Raw genomic sequence first — 12,896 nt, 5'->3', positions numbered from 1 at the left:
CTATCCATCGTCGGCTCTGTCACTTACTAATTCTTCGGCTCTGCATCTAGATATCTTGCTTGTTGCTTCGTTGGCATGGGGCTGTTGACCCTCCCGGGTGTCAGACAAGTAAGGAATTACCAGTTTACTTTGTCCATGCCCTGATGCTCTCTTGTTTCTGTGCACACGATCTCCTATTAGGACGAAATTACACTTGGGTAATTTGTTGATTAGCAGCAAGTAAATCATTTTGCTAGGAAAGGAGAAGATACATGCAATCAGTAGAGAGATACTTTCCTTTTTGGAGGGTTAAAAACGGAATTACGAGAAATGAGAAGAAATGCCCCTTACATTGCGGAATTTTATCAAAAAAACAAGGGTGTGTCTAGTGCACATCTAGATGTGCTCTAGTTATTGCACATCTAAGTGAGTGAATCAAGCATAAAGATAAAAAAGAAAAAGGAAAATATCCACACGAATCTCGATGTAAAATCAATGATATAGGACTTAGATGTGCAATACTTATGGCACATCTAGATGTGCTTTAGCAAAACTGAAAAAACAAATACACCTCTACTACCGTATATACAAGCAGGATGCAAAAAATCCTACAATTATGACGTCTTCCATTCACGTACTATCAAATATGGCCTCACGCAAATAGTTCATTGCACTAGGCGTATCGCATCGACTGTATTCGCATGCATCAACTCTCTCTGACTGCAATTGCAATCATTTTGGTACAGTCTCACTCTGGCAGTCATCAGATGTTTCACATACACTGCGAAGCTGCAACTTTTGTTCTAGCATTGTATATAGTTGCTGAAATCATACCTGCTTCAGTAAATACCTTCATGGTGTAATTTGGAGACATGATAAGACTTTTTTAAGATAACGTCAGTAGCATGTCTGCCTCATTCACTTGTTCTTACCATCGCAACTAACTTTGTGTTCTCGCTAAATTGATGTCGGCAGGAAGATCGGAAGATGCGAAAAAGTTGTTGCATCATGTCTTAACTGAAATGATCCTAATCCATTTCCCTCCTTTCTGAAGGTTGCGCAATGGGTTCCTCCATTAGGGGAACATGTGCATGGGTCTTTCAAGCTGTTTATGCCTATTCTTGTCCCCGCTGTTATCCTGAAAGCGATCACCAGTTAGAAGAGAAATAATTATTCCCTGCTCTGATTTATCTATCTATGGCATGTATTATGAAGGAGCATTTTGCTGCTTGTCTGATGTATGAGGATTTTTTTCTTTCGAAAAGGGGTCAGGCCCCGGCCTCTACATCAGAACGATGCATACAGCCATATTATTAATAAAAAGCAAAATGTTTCACAAAGGTCTTCGGGTCTCAAAAGCAGAAAAGCTCACAAAGAGCAAAAACATCATGACAGGAAAAACCACAATCGGCAGGAAAAAATATAAGATAGGAACCTAAAAACCTATCCTATTACATGACCGCCATCCAGACCGATTGAAGATATCCCGAGCTACCGTCTCCCATCGGACAGATCCAGTAACCAAACACTCCTTGGCCTCCGTCGGAGTGAGTAGCGACCACATGCGGATGAGTGTAGTGGCCCGGAAGATAACCTACAAGAAAAATGAATTTTTGTTGTTCTGTTAAAAACCAAATCGTTTCTGCAGTTCCAGACAGCCCATAATAAAGCACATACTCCTACACGGATATGTCTCGCAGTTTCGGGGTCTAACCCATCTAACCACGTCCCAAATAACGTGTTGATGGTATTGAAGGAGTAATATTAAAAGCTAAGTGCACTGTCCGCCACAAATTTTTTGCCAAGAGACATTCGAGAAAGAGGTGTTTGATGGATTCATCCTTATCACAGAAACTACATCTCATAGATCCTGTCCAATTGCATTTTACCAGATTATCCTTAGTTAGAATAACTTGTTTATGTACAAACCACATAAACACTTTGATTTTTAGAGGTACTTTGACTTTCCACACATGTTTCGAACAAGGAATAACACTAGAGTTGATAACATCCAAATACATGGATTTAACCGAAAATTCTCCATTCTTTGTTAGTTTCCAGCTCAACCGGTCGGGTTGTTGAGAAAGCTCGACGGCCATCAGTCTTCGCACTAAGTGGAGCCAAGCTTCCCAACGATTTCCCACTAGCGTCCTTCTGAATTGGATATTCAGAGGATTGGACTATAATACTGTTGCAACATAAGCTTCTCTTCGCTGCACAATATTATAGAGAAAGGGATATTGGAGTGCGAGGGGCGTCTCCCCGAGCCATGTGTTCTTCCAGAACCTCGTGGTAATACCGTTTCCAACTACAGATTTTGTCCTGTTGAAAAAGGCTGATTTCACTCTCATCAGTCCTTTCCAAAAAAAAGCGAATCAGTCGGCCTCACTGTCACCTAGGACAATGTTTTGGAGTTAAGGTACTTGTTCCGCAAGATTTGTGCCCACGTGGCATCCGTCTCTACAGATAGTTTAAACAACCATTTGCTGAGTACTCCCCATCAGACTACCCCCAACAAGGAACAAGCATCAGGAACCCTAGTTAGATAGCGACAGATGGAAATAGAACACTTACAGATATTAGCGTCGGGCAACCTCCACCACAGCTGCTGGCACAACCATTCCCTTGCCTACTCGGCAGCTTTCTCTCCCGGCTCCTCCGCTCCCTGCATCCCATAGGCACGTGTGCAGCGCGGACCGGATGGCCACCAAGACTCAGGTATGATTTTGGTGGCTCCTCTGCTCTACTGAATCTCTCTCTCTCTCTCTCTCTCTCTCTCTCCCTCTCTAGCTTTAAAAAGGTTATTTTTTATTCTAATACTTTAGTCTAGGCTTTAATCCTAGGTTATCAAGGGTACAACCACATTCACTAACTACCAAAGCAATGCTTGATTTATTGTAACACATTTATTCAAGGAGCACGAACACCACTTGTCACCAAATACATTTTTGGATACAAAGGAACAACTCAAGTCGAACCCATCACGCGCCACCCACAATCCAGGCACACACATGAACCTTTACTGCAGTGACCATCATCAGCACCATTGTACTTGCACCACGTATGACATGTCGAAGAGTCACGACAAGTGACCTTGCTGGTATACTCATGGCAAGTGCTTTGAACCACATCTGCACCAAAAAACAAAAGTTATTTTTCTTTTATTCAAATGAAGACAAGTCCTATATGTAGAGAAGAGACCATTATCTTCTTATTACCACAAGACATGAGGAACGCCAATATGAGGATGGATGCCACAACGTTGAAAACCTTACGAGCCATGGCTAATTCTTAATCTGGTTGGCGGTCTATCATACATGTGTACTGTATTTATATGGAAGGTTTCTCACCTCCTTCCTCTCATAGTCATTTATGTCTTCCTATTTTTGTCAGGTCGCTGAGATTTTCCAATCTAGCATTAATTTCTAAAGATTTGAAAATTAATGAGGTGAACTATTTATGTGTTATTTGATTCCTCACAAAAAATTTGCCCAGACATTAATTTATGAAGATTTGATTCTTTTGCTTAATACTAGTAAAGTAGTTCATAATGTTCATTTATATGGGGGGTCTACTAATCATAATCAGGTCGTGTCGGTGGTCTGTATTATTTTGTCGCCCCTTCGCGCTTGAAATGAGTAGACCTGCCATCGAGAAAGGAATGGATTTAAAGTAAGTATCACATGTTCGAAAATGGATTTATTGGGTCTGGACAATTAGAGATGATAATAAATCGAAAATTCCCAAGTCAATTTGATTTGATATGTGTTATGCAAGGGAATCAATTCAAAGAATCAATTAGCAGTAAGTGGAAAGTTGAGAAACGTATGTCCTTTTCCTATACTGAAACACAGCGAGCATTGATGAGTGGTTTCTATTGCGTGGTTGATGACTTCCGAATTACCATTTGGTGAGTAGCGAATATACGGTACTAAATACATCTGTTAAAAGAACAATATATGGTGTGAGTGAGTGGAGATATTGTCTAGCAATTTTTGACAAATTTATAGTTGCATTGCTTTACATCAATGGATAAGTGATATAAGAATTAGAGTACAATGGAGATATGTGCAAGCTTATGGAGATAGGCACGACGAAGAAAATAGCCACCATGTTCTTTCACATAGAATACATTATTCTGACGTTTTGATTGAGACGATTTACTAAACCTACAAATGAAACAAGGAGCCATGTGTGCTTACGTGAATCTCCACGCGGATCGGATGGCCACCAAAACTCGGGTGTGATTTAATAAATCCTTTTGTCTTGGGACTGTCTATTCAGCTGTCAACTAATTTTCACTTTAATGCAAATCAAATTTGTGTCCAATGATGACGCGACACATGTCCAGTTCACGATTTGCCTTCATCTTGGTTCTTTATACGTTTTGGTCACTGTCGGAAAAAATTGCCCCGCCCACCCCCTCCTACTAGAATGTCCTAGGAGTTTACAAAGAAAACTGGCTGGACAAAAAGGAACGAACAATACTAGCGAGTTTGAAAATAGGGACCCACTAACCTGGAGAATAATCCACAATGCATGCTGCTCTAGGTCACATATCTGGCAAATCAACACACCATGTTCACTAGAACATAGATAAAACGAACGCCACCAAAAAATATACGATAAAAAATAACACAAGTACTGCAAGTTTATTGTCTGAACATACATGCCTTAGATAGCAAGCATGACAGTCTGATCTTGAAAAACTGACACTAACTAAATTTAACTATGAGATATAGGCGATTAAGCCCTAAATCATCATGCAAATCGATTGGCATCAACACACGTCGCCAATGAGGGACGCCTTCAAGCGGCGCACTATGTCATTCCTGCTACTTCTTCACTGACACATCATCGCCAAGTTCTACATCAACATGGTTTTCATTGACATGATCGCCAACACACCGTCGCCGCCCCACCTACAAGATAGACACCTCCAGCACCCTCTGACAGTATAACTGCAAGACGCAACCTCGAAGAAGGCAATGGCCGCGTCATGATGACAACATCGACTGCATCATCTATGACGACACGGCGGCATCGACACGGCATCACTTAAGTGACGACCCCTTTCACAGCCACACGGTCCTGGCAAAAAACGTTGTGTGCGCAATGTGTTTCCTCCGGTCCTCGCAAAATTGATGGACTCATTGCCAATGACATTATTTTGTAATGGGACTCACATTGCCAATTTGTTTTTGAGCATTTTTATTGTTGCTCGACTGGAAAGCAAAATATTGTGTGCATTATTGTTCTACATGCTGGACTGCAACTCCATTGGAGCCTCGATCTGGTGATCAAGGCACTACCAAGAAAATCACAAGATATGCTGAATTAAAGTCTCAATAAAAAAACAGATGCCTGGTAAAACACATGTTAATTTGCTCAGGACAGGGAAATGACCAGTTATTGGTTATTCCATTTTGGCTTATACTATCACAAGTATTTGAGACACGGCAGGTGATATATACAGGTTAGTGATTGATTACCCTCCAAACTCCTCCATATATGATCTCTATCAACTACATAGAAAGGGAGCTAAGCCACCAGCATAAAACTATTTCTGTCAGCAATAGATAAACAACTACTGCCTCCGTCCTGGTTTATTGGTCTCATTTGTATTTTGTGCTAAATTTTGACCATAAATTGGACTAATAACACATTAATGCATGTAATAAAAAAAATGTGTTGTTGGACTCATATTTGAATGTACTTTCCAATGATATTATTTTTGTTACATATAACTTATATTTTGTTAATTAAAATCATGGTCAAAATATAACACAGGATACGAGGGGGGCTAGTAAACCAGGACGGAGGTAGTATTTCTCAAATCAAGGGAAGCAAGAACTATTTGTCTCAGCAATAGATAAACAACTTCGGACATCATTTTATTTAGCCAATGAGCTGGTAATGTAAACCTACACGACCCAGACAATATTCTAGCTTCCACTTTCTTAAGAGTTTTGTCACCTTAGCCTTACCAAAAATTAGATGCTAAAAATGACAAAAATACTTGAGGAAAATATGTGTGCCCAGATTGTGAGCCTAAGCACAAGGGAAAAAAACCATCAAAGATTGTGCTCAGAAAGTAGCAGCAATCCTTGTCAAGAAAATTAGAATATATACAGGTTACTTCTCAGGTTCAGCTGCAGGACGACACACGAGTAACAGTTTAAATTAGAATATAATTCAAAGTGCATTCAGTGCACAGTTCGTAGCTGACAAGAAAATTATGTTATGTGAGCTACATCATTGTCAACAAAATCTGAAAAAGCTTCAAAAACAGGATTGGTTTGACAACAACCTAGCAGTTCAACAGTATGGTCAGGATTCAAGTAGGAAAAACTGGTCAATCAAAAGTTCAATCCCCGCAAGAAAAAGATTCAAAAACAGGAAATTAATTAGAAGCACACTACTAGTGACAAACAGCAAACATAAAGAGTGCTTAGTTTTAGCTACAGGCAGAATCATTTTGTTCTTTCCCCTGAACAAAATAAAGAGATAATTATGTTCACTATATTTGCTATATAAGCTGCATACTGTTTAATATATAGAAAAGCTCCATATCGTTTCATAAATGAAACTAACATCTCCTTACCCTTCGTATATGCGGCATAGAAGAGACCATGCGCAAAATTCTGTTACCGTTACAAAGACAGGGCATCATCAGTATTCAGCATAGATGCACAACAAGTCATATTTAAGATCTATTTGCTCGACACGACACAAATGGAAATAAAGAGGAGGAAATGGAAATAATTCTAAACAGTGATAATGAAAGCTCACATTCAGCCGACGCGAACAGATAACAAGTGACCACATTAATCAGTACTACATCAAACACAAATATATTTAGGTGACCAAGTCATCCATACAACTAAGCAAGCATTACCCGCTGGATCTGTTGTCGCTTACAAAATGTCTACCGGTGACCAACATTGTTCAACACCACAAAACGGCTGCAGCCAAAACAGTGCCACGGAACTAGAAGAGCGATTTTTTTCAAAGGTGTTTGTGATCATCCGTGAGCCAAATCCGCAAAGCAAGGAATAAAAGGTAGAGCACCAAAGAAATCTCCAGAAGTGCACATGGGATGCACTTTCCCGCTGTCCATGTTGTACGACAGACTCACCATCTTCCAGTCAGTAATGAAAATCACGTTGTATTCCGGATGAATTGCAAACATCTGATACTTACAGGAGCCATCCTCTTGGCGACGATAATCCTCTTGTTGGTCGGATTCTGTTTCTTCAAAGAGTTTTGGAACGTCGACGGTATGCTTTAGGGTCCACTATTCAGTAGCATAATCCTTGAGCACCCACACGGAGAGCTGGTAATCATGAGGATCCATATACCAAGCATGAAGGAGTCCCTGAGAGCGCCCCACCGAACCATAACCAGGCGTTGCCCCTAGCATTCCATCCGGGCAAGTAATTTTCCGGCAAAGCTCCCCCTCAAAGGTCTAGTATAGTTATGAAAGTTCCATGGAAAAGCAAATGCAAGAAATGGATCATGCCATTCAGGAAGACACATTCGGCGCTAACGGCACGATTCCGTCTGTGTCCCCACCCCGTGCTGGGAGTCCATTGTCCGGTTTCCCATGAGTATATCGGCACAACGTCGATCGACTCCCAGAGGGGCGCAAACACGACGAAACGAGACGGAACAGACAGGTCGAAAACCAGGAAGGGATAATTCAGCTCGAAACTTTCGGGTTCTCCGTTGTCTTGGTCCAGCCATTCAATAGGAGGCAGCACGGTCCACTGTTCGGTCATCGGATTGCACACGATGAAATCAAATTTGTCCTTTTCCGATTCCAGTTTCCAGCATTTGCAGAGGAGAAGGCTGGTGGAGCATTGCTCGATATTGATCCTTTGGTATCTCGGGCGCAGGAAAGGGAGCGAAGCGTCGACCAGCGGACGTCCGCCGGACAGATTGCTGAAGCCGAGGCTGCCGGCCGGGCCGTATTGGAAGAATCCGGAGAGGGTCTGCGTCGCCCTCTTGACGATGCTGGGGTCGGAGCAGAGGACGCGCCACTGCTTGGAGACGCACTTGAATCGGCAGAGCGACCGGTAGGGCAGCCGCGCCAGGATCTCGACGAGGGGGCCCTCGGGGACGCTCACCACTTCCGCCGCCGGCTGCATCTGCCTCCTCTTCTACGAACGGGCCGGGGAAAGATTGATTAAGATCCCGATCGATTCATTGATTGGAAGACACAAGAAAGAAAGATTGATTGGAAGACCCTAGAAAGAAAGATTCATTGATTGGAAGATCCAGGAGCAGACCTGAGAAGCTACGGCGGGGAACGGCGGCGCGGGACGGGAGTCGTCGCGGCGGCGGATCGCTCTGCTCCTTCCCCGGGCGGCCATGCTGGCTTGCTTCTCCTCCCCCTGGTGGCATCGCGCACCCCGTGGACTCCTGGATCAGTCCCGCGAGGCCCTCGAGAGAGAAGGTTTCGGAGCTCTAGCTAGGGTTGGGGCAAGAGCGGCGGCCGCGGCTGTGTTCCTCGAGTGGGTGGCCTTCACGATTCTTCCGGAATTCTGCCGAGATAATCTACTATATCTATATCAAACTATATCTAATAATATCTTTACCATTATCCTTATCTTTATCTTTATATTTTTTTTATCTAATAATAAATGGGCTATTACTTCCTACCACTACTACCTTCCAAAATTTTCTCCAGTCCGTCGTGCTCGAACCATTTTTATCTTCGCTGGGCCTCGATCCTTCATCCATCATCGCTGGCTTAACTGGGCCTGAGAAATTGCAACGCTTCGCTGGGCCTGATCCTTCGTAGGCCACTCACTTTACTGGGCCTACAAATTAAAAAAATAAAAATTTGCTGCGGTGAGGTATTGATCCCTCGACCTCCCATTTAGCTACAATCAACTTTTGTTCCGGGTCGCCTTATAACTGATAATATCATTGTTGTATATGAATGTTTGCACTTCATAAAGCGCAACAAAGCAGTCAAACATAATCATTGTGCACTTAAGCTTCATATGATGAAGGCATATGATAGAGTTGAATGGGTTTATCTTGAGAGCCATCATGCCCAAACTTGGCTTTTCTGAAAGATGGGTCACTATTGTTATGCATTTAGTCTGCTCAGTTTTGTTCAATGTAAAGAAATGAGACGAATTTAAATCTTCATGAGCTATTCGTCCAGGAGATCCTATCTCCCTTTACCTGTTTTTGTTGGCAGCAGAGGGCATTTCGTGCGTCCTTAGATCCATAGATCAGTCATCTCAGATGGGTGGAATTCAAGTTGCGCCTATGGCGCCCCTTGTTAACCACCTCTTATTTGCAGATGATAGCTTGTTGTTCTTCAAAGCAAATGGTGTAGGGGCGACTGAGGTATCAAACATGTTGAATAGTTATTGCAGGGCTTTTGGTCAGCGCATTAATGCTAACAAATCTTCAATTTTCTTCAACAAAATAATGCCCGGCAAATGTCAAAGATGAGATCAAAAATATTCTTTAAGTGCCCAATGAAACCTTGAATGATAGGTACTTGGGTATGCCCTCTGATATAGGCTCTTCTAGACAGGGGCTTTCAAATATTTAAAGGATAGAGTATGGAACAAGATTAAAGGATGGATGACAAAAATTTTCTCTTCAACTGGCAAAGAGGTTTTTGTTGGGGAACGTTGCAGAAAACAAAAATTTTCCTACGGTTTCACCAAGATCCATCTAGGAGTTCATCTAGCAACGAGTGATTAGATGCATCTACGTACCTTGTAGATCGCGAGCGGAAGCGTTCAAAGAACGGGGATGATGTAGTCGAACACGACGTGATCCAAATCACCGATGATCTTAGCACCGAACGGACGGTGCCTCCGCGTTCAACACACGTACGGAACGGATGACGTCTCCTCCTTTCTTGATCCAGCAAGGGGGAAGGAGAGGTTGATGAAGATCCAGCAACACGACGGCGTGGTGGTGGATGCAGGGCGTCACAGTAGCAGGGCTTCGCCTATACTACGAGAGAGAGATGTAACAGGGGAGAGGGAAGCACCAAAGGCTGAGGTGTGAAGTCCTCCCTCTCCTCAACTATATATAGGAGGGCCAAGGGGGGGGGGTGCGCAGCCTAGGAGATCCAATCTCCTAGGTGCGGCGGCCAGGGGAGGTTTCCCTCCCCCCCCCCCCCCCCCCAAGGCACTCAGGGGTGCCTTCCACTAGTGGGACTCCTCCCATATGGAAACCCTAGGCGCATGGGCCTATAGGGGCTGGTGCCCTTGGCCCATATAGGCCAAGGCGCACCCCCTACAGCCCATGTGGCCCCCCGGGATAGGTGGCCCCACCCGGTGGGCCCCCGGGACCCCTCCGGTGGTCCCGGTACAATACCGATAACCCCGAAACTTGTCCCGATGGCCGAAACAGCACTTCCTATATATAATTCTTTACCTCCGGACCATTCCGGAACTCCTCGTGACGTCCGGGATCTCATCCGGGACTCCGAACAACATTCGGGTTACTGCATATACATATCTTCACAACCCTAGCGTCACCGAACCTTAAGTGTGTAGACCCTACGGGTTCGGAAGACAAGCAGACATGACCGAGACGACTCTCCAGCCAATAACCAACAGCGGGATCTGGATACCCATGTTGGCTCCCACATGCTCCACGATGATCTCATCGGATGAACCATGATGTCGAGGATTAATCAACCCCGTATACAATTCCCTTTGTCAATCGGTATGTTACTTGCCCGAGACTCGATCGTCGGTATCCCAATACCTTGTTCAATCTCGTTACCGGCAATTCACTTTACTCGTACCGTAATGCATGATCCCGTGATCAACCACTTGGTCACCTTGAGCTCATAATGATGATGCATTACCGAGTGGGCCCAGTGATACCTCTTCGTTATATGGAGTGACAAATCCCAGTCTCGATCCGTGTCAACCCAACAGACACTTTCGGAGATACCTGTAGTGCACCTTTATAGTCACCCAGTTACGTTGTGACGTTTGATACACCCAAAGCACTCTTACGGTATCCGAGAGTTACACGATCTCATGGTCAAAGGAAAAGATACTTGACATTGGAAAAGCTCTAGCAAACGAACTACACGATCTTTTGTGCTATGCTTAGGATTGGGTCTTATCCATCACATCATTCTCCTAATGATGTGATCCCGTTATCAATGACATCCAATGTCCATAGCCAGGAAATCATGACTATCTGTTGATCAACGAGCTAGTCAACTAGAGGCTTACTAGGGACATATTATGGTCTATGTATTCACACGTGTATTATGATTTTCGGATAATACAGTTATAGCATGAATAAAGACAATTATCTTGAACAAAGAAATATAATAATAATGCTTTTATTATTGCCTCTAGGGCATATTTCCAACAGTCTCCCACTTGCACTAGAGTCAATAATCTAGTTACATTGTGATGAATCGAACACCCATGGAATTCTGGTGTTGATCATGTTTTGCCCTAGGGAGAGGTTTAGTCAACGGATCTGCTATATTCAGGTCCGTATGTACTTTACAAATCTCTATGTCTCCATTTTGAACATTTTCACAAATGGAGTTGAAGCGACGGTTGATGTGCCTTGTCTTCTTGTGAAACCTGGGCTCCTTGGCAAGTGCAATAGCTCCAGTGTTGTCACAAAAGAGTTTGATTGGCCCCGACGCATTGGGTATGACTCCTAGGTCGGTGATGAACTCCTTCACCCATATTGCTTCATGTGCTGCCTCCGAGGCTGCCATGTACTCCGCTTCACATGTAGATCCCGCCATGACGCTCTGCTTGCAGCTGCACCAGCTCACTGCTCCACCATTCAACATATACACGTATCCGGTTTGTGACTTAGAGTCATCCAGATCTGTGTCGAAGCTAGCGTCGACGTAACCATTTACGACGAGCTCTTCGTCACCTCCATAAACGAGAAACATTTCCTTAGTCCTTTTCAGGTACTTCAGGATATTCTTGACCGCTGTCCAGTGTTCCTTGCCGGGATTACTTTGGTACCTTCCTACCAAACTTACGGCAAGGTTTACATCAGGTCTGGTACACAGCATGGCATACATAATAGAACCTATGGCTGAGGCATAGGGGATGACACTCATCTCTTCTATATCTTCTGCCGTGGTCGGGCATTGAGCCGAGCTCAATCTCACACCTTGCAAAACAGGCAAGAACCCTTTCTTGGACTGATCCATTTTGAACTTCTTCAAAATCTTATCAAGGTATGTGTTTTGTGAAAGACCTATGAGGCATCTTGATCTATCTCTATAGATCTTGATGCCTAATATATAAGCAGCTTCTCCAAGGTCCTTCATTGAAAAACTCTTATTCAAGTAGGCCTTGATGCTGTCCAAGAGTTCTATATCATTTCCCATCAATAGTATGTCATCTACATATAGTATGAGAAATGCTACAGAGCTCCCACTCACTTTCTTGTAAACGCAGGCTTCTCCATAAGTCTGCGTAAACCCAAACGCTTTGATCATCTCATCAAAGCGAATGTTCCAACTCCGAGATGCTTGCAACAGCCCATAAATCGAGCGTTGGAGCTTGCACACCTTGTCAGCATTCTTAGGATCGACAAAACCTTCCGGCTGCATCATATACAATTCTTCCTTAAGGAAACCATTAAGGAATGCCGTTTTGACGTCCATTTGCCATATCTCATAATCGTAGAATGCGGCAATTGCTAACATGATTCGGGCGGACTTTAGCTTCGCTACCGGTGAGAAAGTCTCATCGTAGTCAACCCCTTGAACTTGTCGATAACCCTTAGCGACAAGCCTAGCTTTATAGATGGTTACATTACCATCCGCGTCTGTCTTCTTCTTAAAGATCCATTTATTTTCTATGGCTCGCCGTTCAACGGGCAAGTCAGTCAAAGTCCATACTTCGTTTTCATACATGGATCCTATCTCG

At 43.5% G+C, this 12,896-nt stretch overlaps 1 long non-coding RNA gene and 1 pseudogene across 2 annotated transcripts; both read right to left on the bottom strand.

The window, feature by feature from the left end:
* Positions 1-2,848: 2,848 nt before the first annotated feature.
* Positions 2,849-3,358, bottom strand: LOC147956887 (uncharacterized). The gene is made up of 2 exons (XR_015612279.1): positions 3,198-3,358; positions 2,849-3,110 (listed from the first exon to the last, which is right to left on the bottom strand). It is a non-coding gene; the product is annotated as an uncharacterized LOC147956887 (long non-coding RNA).
* Positions 3,359-6,721: 3,363 nt separating this feature from the next.
* Positions 6,722-8,516, bottom strand: LOC147956886 (F-box protein At5g49610-like; annotated as a pseudogene). Its single transcript, XR_015610655.1, has 2 exons — positions 8,271-8,516; positions 6,722-8,141 (listed from the first exon to the last, which is right to left on the bottom strand). The product of XR_015610655.1 is annotated as an F-box protein At5g49610-like (transcript).
* Positions 8,517-12,896: the final 4,380 nt, after the last annotated feature.

Source organism: Triticum urartu, chromosome 7A, assembly GCF_056163025.1.
Source record: "Triticum urartu cultivar PI428250 chromosome 7A, HENAU_Tu73, whole genome shotgun sequence".
Lineage (NCBI taxonomy): Eukaryota > Viridiplantae > Streptophyta > Magnoliopsida > Poales > Poaceae > Triticum > Triticum urartu.
Note: the sequence above shows the minus strand (reverse complement) of the source record. Positions and strands in the feature narration are given on the sequence as shown.